At 46.4% G+C, this 12,289-nt stretch overlaps 1 long non-coding RNA gene across 1 annotated transcript; it reads right to left on the bottom strand.

Moving 5' to 3' along the window:
- Positions 1 to 9,084: 9,084 nt before the first annotated feature.
- On the bottom strand, positions 9,085 to 12,273 carry LOC149353657 (uncharacterized). Its single transcript, XR_016291021.1, has 2 exons — positions 10,161 to 12,273; positions 9,085 to 10,088 (listed from the first exon to the last, which is right to left on the bottom strand). It is a non-coding gene; the product is annotated as an uncharacterized LOC149353657 (long non-coding RNA).
- Between the last annotated feature and the right edge of the window lie 16 nt (positions 12,274 to 12,289).

Below are 12,289 nucleotides of genomic sequence, written 5' to 3'. Positions count from 1 at the left end.
TAGACCGCGACAGTTGCGTAGCGAATGGCACGTAGACTTCACCAGTCCTTCTAAGGACGCGGCCAGAAATCCGCGCTGTAGCCCCGTCGGGATCACAGTTCGTAACGTGTCCCAGGTTTCCAGAAGCACGGATCCGTTGTACACAGCCGCGGCTGGGACGAACGTAAAGTCAACCAGGCGCGGTCCGCAGACGCCTCCTAGGCCATTTGGAAAGTCATCGGCGCTAGACATGGCGCTCAGTGGACAGTCACCGCTGCCTAACACGAGTTTCTTCTCCGCCAGTCCGCACCCCGGATCCGGATGGCAGAAGCAGCGTCACTCTAAGACCCTGACGTAGCGACGACGTTATCACACTGCCGGCACAAGCAAGTTTCTTTTATTTTTCCCTTTATTTCAAAGTGTATTGAGTGCTGTGCATATTTTGGCATAAGGTCACGTGGCTCACACGAAGAAAAACTCAACGCTATGTTGCGAAAATTTTTACGAGTAGTCTACCGCGTTTAGGGTACGGTGCCCCAGCCTTCACGGCCATTTCGAGGAAGACCAGCCGAGAAAAAACAAGGCAAACATAGGTAATGACTTACTGGCCTCTGCGAAAGTCTGTCTTTGCAACCAAATTGTCTTCGTAAAAATTTTGACACTCATAAGTAATGAATCAAACCAAGACGCTTCAAGTACCGCGGCCGTGGAAAATTTCTCTTTCGCAGAGCTCAAGCAAGGTCTCAAGCAGCGGGAAACACCCATTTTAACACCTTTTGCACAAAGTAATGGTTCAAAGAAAGTGGCTCGAAGAATCCGTACCCAAGTGTGAAAAGCTGGAAAATGAGCCCAGACCACGACGGATGGGGAATGCTTCAAGAGATGACCTTTCTCCCTTGACCAGCGGCTCACCGAAGAAGGAGGGTGGCTTGAACGGACATCAGCCGTGGAAGCTTATTCCGAGCTGCATAATGCAAACGGCAGAAGGGAAATAGCGCTTCATGTAAAGCTGTACTTCAAATGTGCGCGTGTGTTCGCGTGTGTTCGCGTGTGTTCGCGTGTGTTCGCATGTGTTCGCGTGTGTTCGCGTGTGTCTGCGCGATTTTATTGACGTGAAGTGAGGCACGTTCTACACACGGGTGCCGCAACCCCTACTGCCCACATCGCAGTTCTCAACCCCGAAAAAGCCTCGTGTCTTCACTGGGTAACAAAGCTGTTACCCAGCCTGGCCCCTGCGCTTCGTAGATAAGAGGCAAGGTTCGGCGGGCGCGTCGGCACACAAGCCAATGGGAGAGACGTAACACTGCGGAACTATGTGGTTCGCGGGCCGGTCCGTGCACATATCGACGCAATGTCAAGTGCTCACACTGCGGACGTAACTGCTACTGCTGCGATGAATGAACATAACGCATCCCCAACTAGCCCGCCCGGCCCATCGTCTCGTAGACGCTCCGTAGCCGATCTTGAACTGCTGACAACTCTAGTGACCATTGGTTCGTGGCGGTGTGTGGTGACTGAGAAAGGTTTTAAGGAAGAAAATGTGGAACTTTATTAGGGTCGGCAAAACCCAGGCCTCATCATTGTGTGCATGTGAAGATAACGCTGCCGGTACAATTGATGGCCAGCTCTGCAAAGTAAATGCTTTCATTCACTAGTCAAAATAAAGGGCATGGTCAAGGTGGATGTCTGATCAGTTATTTTGGAGGTAGCTTTCACTGCAAGCCAATCACAAGTTATTTGCCATTAAAGGAAACACAAGCCGGGAGAGATGCATGCAGAGCACGCTGATCCGACACTCTTTAGCGGAAATTAGGGGGCACAATGCGAGCACGCGGAATAATGTCGCAGATGCAGTCTATGTGGGAACACTCCACCGCATTGAACAGTGGTCGCATATGCGCCATTGCTGTCACAGCACCGCAGCACGCTTTATATGCCTGTCGCCTGGCCGGCATGAGTAAGGCTGGTTTAATTGTCTGTCGCACACTGATAAACGTTGCCCAAAGGAGATTCCACTGCATTTACACTTTCTGATGACATTTGCATTTGCAATAATTCAACCAAAATTTCTGTAAAGAACTGTTCAGCATAATAATAGCACACGGAGATAAATTTTCTCGCCTTTTAAAAGGCCATTTTCTAGTCGCACGTTAGCAGAGAGAAGGCTCATAAAAAATAGATGGTGTTCGTAATATAAGTGAGTGTAGCAACAGCGGCTGGAAAAAAATGTCGTCATTTCCCAAGCCGGAACATGGAAACAGGCGGCCATTATTAATTGCCTGAAGTGACGTATCAACTGTTAAACACGGACCAGCGGGTTAGCAGGGCCACAAAAACGATTCAAGCCAGCCCGGCGACATCTTACAATTCTGCCTATACAGCCAGGCCATTTTTTTCTTAGAACGTTTGGAATTTACCGTGTGTCTACTTAAAAAGTCATGCAGAGAAGGAGCATCTGGAAGGCTTACACTGGTTTAAAAGTTCTTCAGTCATAATAAATGCTAAGGAGAACGATAACATAGCACAGTATTTGTAAATGGGTTAAGAACATGGTTGGCGGCATTTTACAGCAGACAATACTTTAAGTTTTGGTTTCGGATTTTGTCCTTGTTTCCGATGCTGTGTTTCTTTTGGCCTGCGTTAACGGGACACTGAGGACAGATGGAAGTTAGCCTGTATAAGTATGGTACCGAAGTTTAACCACAGACACCGCTTTCACCGAAAACAAACATTTTGCAAGCTAGAAGAGACAAAAAAAAAGTCTAAATACCGGTGTCACAACCACCGACTAATTGCGGAAGTAAGATATGTGCGTCGGCACCGTTAATTGGACGCAGAATCCAGCTGCCAAAATGCATCGCCAATCACTTCAAACCGACGGCCACACGTCCTTTTCGACAACGACATCATGGGTTACATTTTTTAATTCAGTTTTCTTGGCGATAAACTGATCTTTGTCAACCGCACAGACGTCAACGCAGCCAGAATGGGCAAGATAATAAATTTTTGCTGATAACAATAACTGTGTAGAATTCCCTTCAGTGTCCCTTTAGCAGACAGCCACATGAGCGCTAACGCGCATAGGGTCGCATCTCCATTTCAGGACACCGCGAGACACTCTTGCTTCCCTTTCGTAACTAAAAGTTCAGCCAAGCATCGACTCCATAACGTGTTATCTGTGCGGGGGCACTTTTCGGGCCCCGGATCGCCTTGAGAAGCAGACACGAGACCACGTTCATCTTTTTCATAATCGTGCCATGTACAGGCGTGTTATGCGTGTTTCTTGAAGTCTCTATACCAAATCCTGATGGCGTGTGTAAATGTGTCCTGTCAGCAAAAAGCCAAACGCGTCGCGATCCCATTGCGGGCTCGTACTACTATTATAAAGAATGAACACAGTTCCCCCTCGGCGACTACAAAATAAAGCGTGTGACTTGCGCAATCTTAATCACGGTTAGCGGATACACGGGAACGTGTGACTTCGCTAGTCACTAAATAAAAATTTCCTGACTGCTGCCATCCCGTTCCTAAGGCTTTGGAAGCTTTCATGGCTTCAGCCTTCGGTTGTTGACAGCAATAAGTGAGCTACTTGTGAGGAGCTTTAGTCGTGGCCTTCCAGTGCAGCTGTCATGCCGTCCAGAGTTGAGATTGGCACGACTTAAACTATTCCCTTGTTGATTCCTTTAAGGAACAGATCTGCTTCTTTACAAATGCTGGTTTTAACAAAATCGCAAATGCGTTGATCTAACGGCACGGTATAGGCAGCCGAGTTCATTAAAGTCAATTGAAATGTTTTCAGAATACAGCGAAGGCATATCTAGTGCTGGGAACAGTAGGCAGCGGCGTCCAGCTTCCAATGCCTCTGGCACGCCACGAGGATCGCGGTGCTCTGAATTTTCAGCGCGAAAGCGCTACTTCACTACCAAAGCTAAAAAACCCGAGGTATGTGTGAAGCTTCAACCATTGGCCTTTGACGGAGCGCCAGCGTGATTTTTGTCCACGAACATAGTCGCTATCCTGGTGTGCGTTAGTAGGAGCTGTCTATACGTTCCTACATAAAAAGCAAAAGAGGGGTACGGGTGGAATACGTTAGAGCTACTGGATTCCTGTTTCTTCGCATGCATTCATTTTCCCCAGCATGGCTGTTAGTATGAAGGACTGGATAAATTTATTTAGCCGGTGAATAAAGGTCCATGTACCGTTGAATGCGAAAGGGGAGAAACGTTTGGGATTATATGGCGGGGCCTTGTTCCTGATTTTTTTGCTCGTTGTTGGACTTTTTTCACCAGCGTTACTTCATGCTTAAACACTCGTAATTGGCTTCGAAATTGAGTTATTCGGATGCCGCCTCATCTTCCACCACAAATCCGTCTAGGCAAAGAAAAGGGTGCAGTCATTTGCTCTCTCTTGCACTTCATTTTTCATGTTTGAAAGAATGCTACATGGAGAACTTTCAGTGCTGCTTAACGTACAAATTTTGTTGCGTTCGGAATGGAATTCACCACTACTTCTTTTTCTCATTTAGGAACACAAATGACATGAACGAGCTTTAGTCAGTTCATATGATTAAACAGTGCCCCGTACAGCCGTGTTATTACACGAAAAGAAAAATGCGACAGTGTAAATATGAGTGCGTCATTTCGAGAAATGGTTCATTCCTCGATTTCGCGCCAATTACAAGTTGCAATCTCCAAAGCACAATCTTGCTGTCATCTAAAGTCGGCATAAAAATACGGAAAATATTTCGCTCAGAAAACTACAGCATTTTTTCAGTCAACCGCAACTGTCTTTAATCTAGATTTTCATGCCTTGTTTTGAACCTGCATTATTTAAAATTTCTTTATTCTGGTTTCATGTCTAAGTATACGTGTCATTTTTTGTGTGTTTTGTATTTATATCTGTATCGTTCGTATATCTTGCTTATTATTGTATTGTTACTGCCTTATGATATAACGTGTATGAATATGTTTCTGCTTTTGTATCTTTTGCATTTCTTTGTATGTACTGGCTGTCGCTGCTCTGGAAAACGTCTCCGGGACTCAGTCATGGTCCAGTCAAACCTTTTCGCTCGGAGGCCTTTTCATTGTATAACTGGACAAACAGACTGGATGGAATTGAATTGAACTAGTACTTGCGAAAGCTCATGAACGAGTGAGATATTGTTTCCAGCCTGATGTCACTCGCAGATGGCGCCCAAGCGCTTCGCAGTGCATCGTTCGTGCGTCCTATATCTAGACAAGTGTGTCATCATAACCATCATCATCAGCCTGACTACGCCCACTGCAGGGCAAAGGCCTCTCCCATGTCTCTTCAATTAACCCTGTCCTTTGCCAGTTGCGGCCACCGTATCCCCGCAAACTTCTTATTAGACACTTTTAGTTGGCCGTACGGAACGGGCTTACGTACGCAGGAGCGTTGCGGGTCGCGAGTGCGCATGCGCAGAACGTTCCTTACCGCTGGGCCGCTTGCGTACGTACGCAAGTATCGTGTCGTTGCGTGCGTGCGCTACGGGCCTGTTACGGGTTGCGTTGACAAGATGGCGGCGCCCCGCTCGCCCGCTTCGGAATAAATGCATGTCACCGCTGGATTCTGCGACGCGATAGCTCGCTCAAATGGTAGCGGTTCGCTTTTATTTCGCACACTCTCACCCACGCGTAGAGGTATAAGTGATAACTAGCCCCGGTTTTTAAGATCATTTGTCGATTTTCAAGCTCTTAGGCCTAACTAAATGCCCTGTGTTTACTTTATCTCTATGGTGTTTACCTCGCAAGAACGACACCTGGCGAAGCAGTTTTCTAGCTTTTTGTCATTTGTTACACTTTGTTCTATTTGCATAGTTTTTCTTCTTGGCACGAAAAAGGCTTGCAGTGCACCCACCCTAGTTATCGGTAATTACGGATGAAAATTTCTTCAACACAGCGTTGATGTGCCTTGGCGTCTTGTAACTAGATGGCGCTAGCGCTCACGCGTGCCCCTGAGGGACGCTACGGCACGGCAAGCTAAAAGTGTCGTGCTTACACTATTTACAGCGTACGCAACCCAGTAAGCGATGCGTGCGCAAGCTTACTGCGTGCGCAAGCTTACTGCGTACGCCCAACTAAAAGTGTCTATTCTCATCCGCCCACCTAACTTTGTGCCGCCCCCTGCTATGTTTGCCTTGTCTTGGAATCCACTCCGTTACCCTTAAGGAACAGCGGTTATCTTCCCTTCGCATTACATGCCCTGCCCAAGCCCATTTCTTTTTCTTGATTTCAACTAGGATGTCATTAATCCGCGTTTGTTCCCTCACCCACTCCGCCCGCTTCCGATCTCTTAACGTTACACCTATCATTTTTCTTTTCATAGCTCGCTGCATTGTCCTTAACTTAAGCTGAACCCTCTTTGTTAGCCTCCACGTTTCTACCCCATAGGTGAGTATCGGTAAGATACAGCTGTTGTATACTTCTCTCTTGAGGGATATTGGTAAACTGCCATTCATGATCTGAGAGAACCTGCCATGTGCGCTCCACCCCATTCTTATTGTTCTGGTTATTTCTCTCTCATGATCCGGATCAGCGGTCACTACCTGCCCCAAGTAGACATTTTCTCTTACTGCTTCCAGCACCTCGCTACCAATTGCGAACTGCTGTTCCCTTGTTAGGCTGCTTGACATTACTTTTTGTTTTTTGCATGTTAATTTTTAGTCCCACCGTTCTGCTCTGCCTGTCTACCTCATTGATCATGCTTTGCAGTTCATGCCCTGAGTGGCTTAGCAAAGCAATGTCATCAGCGAATTGCAAATTACTCAGGTATTCTCCATTAACTCTTATCCCCAACTCTTCCCATTTCAGGCCCCAGAATACCTCCTGTAAGCAGGCGTTGAATTAATTAACACCTTTCCGTATTATAATTTTATTGCTGACTTTATGGAGGACTATGGTAGCTGTGCAGTAGTTATAAATATCTTCCAATATTTTCACATAACACTCTTCTACACCCCGATTCCGCAATGCCTGCATGACAGCTGAGGTATCCAGTGAGTCAAATGCTTTCTCGTAATCAATCAAAGCTATATACAGGGGTTGGTTATATTCTGCGCATTTCTCTATCACCTGATTGATAGTGTGAATATTGTCTATTGTCGAGTATCCTTTACGAAAGCTTGCTTGATCATTTGGTTGATTGAAGTCTAAGGTTGTCCTGACTATATTAGCGATTACCTTGGTAAATACCTTGCAGGCAACGGACAGTAAGCTGATCGGTCTGTAATTCTTCGAGACGTCTCCTTTCTTATGAATTAAGATAATGTTAGCGTTCTTAGTGTGTAGAGAGCTATATTTCCCCTGCTGTCCGCGCAAAACCTTCTTTACGCCTGTAATGGCAATATTGTCATTAAAGCCGTCGCGTAATTACGTACTTGGCACGAGAAATAACACTGAACGGGTCTAAAGACAGCATGTGCGCGCGTCGCAAGATTCTGCAGCACAGGTGGTCAAGGTTTCTGGCAACGACCTCTCCTTTTTCGGTTGGTTCAGCTAAGCAAATTTCCACCCCTCTCTCCCTCCTTCCCTCCCTCGAGGCAAAACTGGTACGCACAGAACTCCAATCTCCCGCTCCCTTACTGTGTGCCAGGGCGAAACGTTCTGATTGGTGGTGTGTGACAAAGGCTGTGCTCAAGTTTTTATGTGAAACAGGCATGGATACCCGTCTGTGACCATCTGTGCACTACCTAAATGGTTTGCACAGTTTACACGGTTTACATTTGTGTTTTCATGGAGCCCCTACACCAGTGTGCGTTAAAGGTGCAGTGAAGAGGAATATGAACTCGTCTTTTTGCCGCGGGAACTCAATCTACACGTTCCGAGCATTCTTAGAAACTTCGGTTCATTGCCCTGTGTGGCCGATTTCCCTAATAAAATCGGATTAACGTCCGGCTCCCGCCTTTTTTTTTTTTTTAATTCTCCCCCGTACGGTGGGCGGAGTCGCCCAACACGTGGAGTGCCTTTCAGCCAGCCCCGTGGAGGCTTGCCGCTCTGCCATCGGCGGAGTAATACGCAGTAATCAGTAGTAGCAAATAGTCCGCGCGTATTTTTATTTCTGCGGGCTTATTTTGCGGCTATATTATCTGCGAATGAAACTATTTATTTACGGAAACCTAAAAAACAAAATAAAGCGAAAGCAAAGCCTCCACAGAGCTGACTGAAAGGCACTCCACGCGTTGATCCACTTCGCCTACCGTACGGGGAGAATTCAAAAAATAAAGGCGGGAGCCGGATGTTAATTCGATTTATCAGGGAAATCGGCCACACAGGGCAATGAGTCGACATTTCTAAGAATGCTCGGAACGTGTAGATCGAGTTCCCGCGGCAAAAAGACGAGTTCAGATTCCTCTTCACTGTACCTTTAATGACATGTGTCGGTGTGTGTGTTCAATACATGATCTTGACGTGCGTCTACTCACCGCGATGCGCGTGCCAGCCAGTGTGTGTGTGCGTGTGGACATCACCCATGAAACTCGTTGTATTATGCCATCATCAGCCTTCATTCGCACTTTCCCTTTCCTCCCCTTGCCTCTCCCCAGTGTGGAGTAGCAGGCCAGGGTCATGTTACCACCGGCGGACCTCCCCTCCTTTTCCTCTAATTGAAATTCTTTTCTCTCTCTATCTCTGTCGCTCGATTGAGCGAAATCGGTCAGTTTTCTGGTTCTTTTGAAATTTCGTGGAGTCAGCAAGAGACTGATATAACGCCAACCAATACATAAGAACAATTTTTCAATGGGAGCTCAGTGATGATGCCTTCTTGGGCCCGTATGATAGAATAACATAACAATGCCGCCTTTCCATTCTTCTTTTGCGATCTCTCGCTCTGTCTCTCTCTGGCTATGAAATTGCATTGCATTCTCATATTCCACGGATAAACTGGCAGATTCTGGCGATAGAGGGGGCCAACGTCGCTCGATCCTACGACTAGGGAGGGAAAAATAAAAATCGAATAGAATTATAACAGAGCTCTTATATTATCACAGGTCAAAAGGGCGTGAATTCATCGCTTTCTAGTGTCGGCTGCCTGTTGTTCACTTCTTGCTTCTTCAAGAATTTCAGTGGAGTGCAAAATGACTGGTCTGTATGAGGGAACAAAACACAATTTTATTATACACTGTACATAGCTTGGCTACCCTCACTGAGAGCTACGTCTCGCACAAACAAGATAAAAACGCGTGCTCGATGCTCGGAGAACACAAAAACATCATGTATCGGTGTCACAACAAATGCTTGAGCTTCCTCTTCCGAACGCACGTCTGCTGTGAAGGAAGCTGGTTTTTTTGTTCTTCAGCTTATTGAGACGACGCTGCTGCTTCTTTACTCTTCCCACACAGCAGTATACAACAAGAGTAGCGTATGGGACCACTGAATTTCATAACACACGTACACAAACGCACACAGGGACGAACACACGGACGGGACACTGAAAACGAGCGCACGCAGCGGAAAGGTACACAGCACGGTCCCTGCTTACCACAGCGTTCTTCCTCGCTGCGAAACGCATGTATTCGATAAATAACGTGAATGGCGGCAGTCACTAGGCACTGTTGCTGCAACCTTATGGCACCTCAGAATAGAGGCTTTATCACGGAAACGTATGGCCTTGCGCTGCACACGCGTTAACAGACAATCGCTACTACATCACACCGGGAGAAGGCGGCGAAATGCGCACTATCAACTCGGGCAATGTTAAGCTAGGAAGTGATTTCGAAGGTCGAATCCTTTTAAATTTAGGTCTGAAACTTCGACTTCGAATTTAGGATTGACTTCGTAGCACAATGCGAGTGAAGACCATAACCCTCTTCCCCTCTCTTTCACTTTTCATTTTTTTTTTTGTCAGTAAATATTTGCGCCCGATTCATACGCAACTGCGACGCTGCAAGGTTTGCTGGTCACTTACCCCCTTCTAATGACCTAAACAAAGACTTCTAGATTCTGCGCTAGATTTGTTGTGGTGAAAAAGATGTAGAGCTTTCAAGAGGCCGAAAACGGCGGCGCGACGTCGTTCCGGGGGCGAAGCTTCGAGCTCCGCGCATGAACTCCCTCAGCTTGCATATGGTTGCTTAAGCACTGAATGGGCCCCTTCCCCTCTTAAAAAAGTTGAGTTGAGTTGGGTTTATTGGCGCATAAGCAACTAAGGCTATCATGCGCCAAGCTCACCTCTTAAAAAAGAAAGCATTTTTTTAGAAGGCAGTCAGTAGATAAACAGAAGTAATATTGGGCATAAGCAGCATATAAAGCCTAATAATAAGCCCAGGTTTCATCTTTACAGTTCTCCATTCTTGCCTTTCTCGCGTTTCAACTTATAACAAAAGGAATAAAAAAAAAGATAAGATGTGACAGTGCCTACGCGCTGATTTTAAGGGTGTGTCTAGCGTACACAAAACAGTTTCCATCACGGACGAGTTAGCGTTTCTAACCACAAACGCTCAACGACCACGCGATCACAGTGTAAGCACTGGGCTTCAATTGCAAACAGTTTTCTCCAAGACGGACGAGCCTTTACGGCGACTGTTCCACACTGGACCAGAAAGACACCGTCGCGTGACCGAAGGTAATGGTAGAGTGCTTGGGGAACGGCGCTGTCACAAAGTATGGCGAAAAGCGGAAGCGCCTTTGTCCGCACATGCGGCCCGCAGCGTGCTTGCTTTAGCGATCACAAAACAACAACGACAAAAACAGCGCCAACAAAAATAACAACAACAACCACAACAGAAGCAAAGGTGACAACAGTCTCCGTGCAGGCATCCAAGCCTTAAATGCTTTGCTTGCCCACAAGCCACATTTGGCGCGGGTTTACCCCCATGACAAGCGGATCGCGGAAAAGATGGTAGCCGAAACGAATCGCGTAGAGATGCAACCAAAAAGTGAATAGGCTTGGGCGTATTGGTAATACGTCGTAACTAAAGAAACTCAGCGCAGGAACAAAAAGACGAAGACGACGACGACACTGGACAAGCGCTAACTTTCAGCGCAGCGTCTATTGCGGAAAGGAGCATACATACCCTTCTGAATCAGCGGAAGAGAAAAACAGCAAAAAAAAAAAAAACGTGTAAAAGTTGCTGACAAACAGCCAAGCCACGTGCTAAGCCAAGAATCAAGCTCTTTCCTTTACAACGAAAGCTATTTTCTTGGCTTCGCACGTGTTTTGGCTGTTTGTTAGCAACTTTTACGCGTTTTTTTTTTGTTTTTCTCTTCCACACGCTGCGTTGAAAGTTAGTGTTTTTCCTGTCTCGTCTTCGTCGTCTTCTTTTTGTTACTGCGCTGCGTTTCTTTAGTTACGATGTGAACTAAAAGAATGTAGACCGACACCACCAAGTACAGTCGTGAGTAAAAAAAAAAAATGAGCACACTTGGCTGACGACCGGCTGAAGGGAACGAAGAAAGAAAGAAAACACAATTCTTTGCAGGCAATCATCTTCTGCTGAACCTCGCGCGTGTCTGAGGACTGGGGAAGCCCTGCCATTCTCTTTACTGGCGTTTTCGTGAACCGGAGGGCCACGAGTGAAGATTATTTTCGCACCAGTGATGGCTCACTCCTGCTAATTTTTTTTTGCTCGCGACTCTACCCCTGGCGCTAATCTATGAGTGTTAGTGCATAGCGCTGTGGAACAGATTTATTGCTGGCACTGAGAGGCGTCTTTTGATGCCAAGCCATTAGGAGGGCCATGGAGGCGAAAACTGTCCGGCGCCTGCGGCGCTGGAGTCAGCGTCTGCGTGAAGCCTACACCTTCCAATCGTAGCACGTGGTGCTCAGGGAGATTTCCCTCTCTCCATCTGCCACCTCCCAAGCGGTCAGGCGGAAGATGCCTGAATGGCCCAGCAAAAATGGATAAAAGAAAGCGATCTCGAATGGAAATGAAATAAGAATGGAGTCAGAATTAAATCAGAATCGGAATTGGAATCGAATCATAATTGGAATAGATTGGAGAATGAAATAGAAAAGAAATAGAATTGGAATCGACTGGCGAATGAAAGAAAAATGCTACTGCATTTCCTCCGCATCAATCCAATTGAGCGCCCATAAATTTATTTCCCGGCGTCATTAAAAATGAAAACAAGTGAAGGAAATTTTTGCGGGCCGCTACTCAAAAACCTATATATTTCGAGAGAATTTTGGGAAAAAATTTTTGTGCGAGCAATCATTCCTGCTAGTATTTTTGTATTTTATTTCTTGACCGCGAAGGTTACTGAATGCGGGCGAAATGAAAATTCTCAGTTTTATAGAGGACAACTAGATAAAGCGCCAGTTTCCTTGCACCTGTTCAACTTCCTTCCCCCCCCCCCTC

Source organism: Amblyomma mixtum, chromosome 3 (genome assembly GCF_055824585.1).
Source record: "Amblyomma mixtum isolate Tamu chromosome 3, ASM5582458v1, whole genome shotgun sequence".
In the NCBI taxonomy this organism is placed as follows: domain Eukaryota; kingdom Metazoa; phylum Arthropoda; class Arachnida; order Ixodida; family Ixodidae; genus Amblyomma; species Amblyomma mixtum.
Note: the sequence above shows the minus strand (reverse complement) of the source record. Positions and strands in the feature narration are given on the sequence as shown.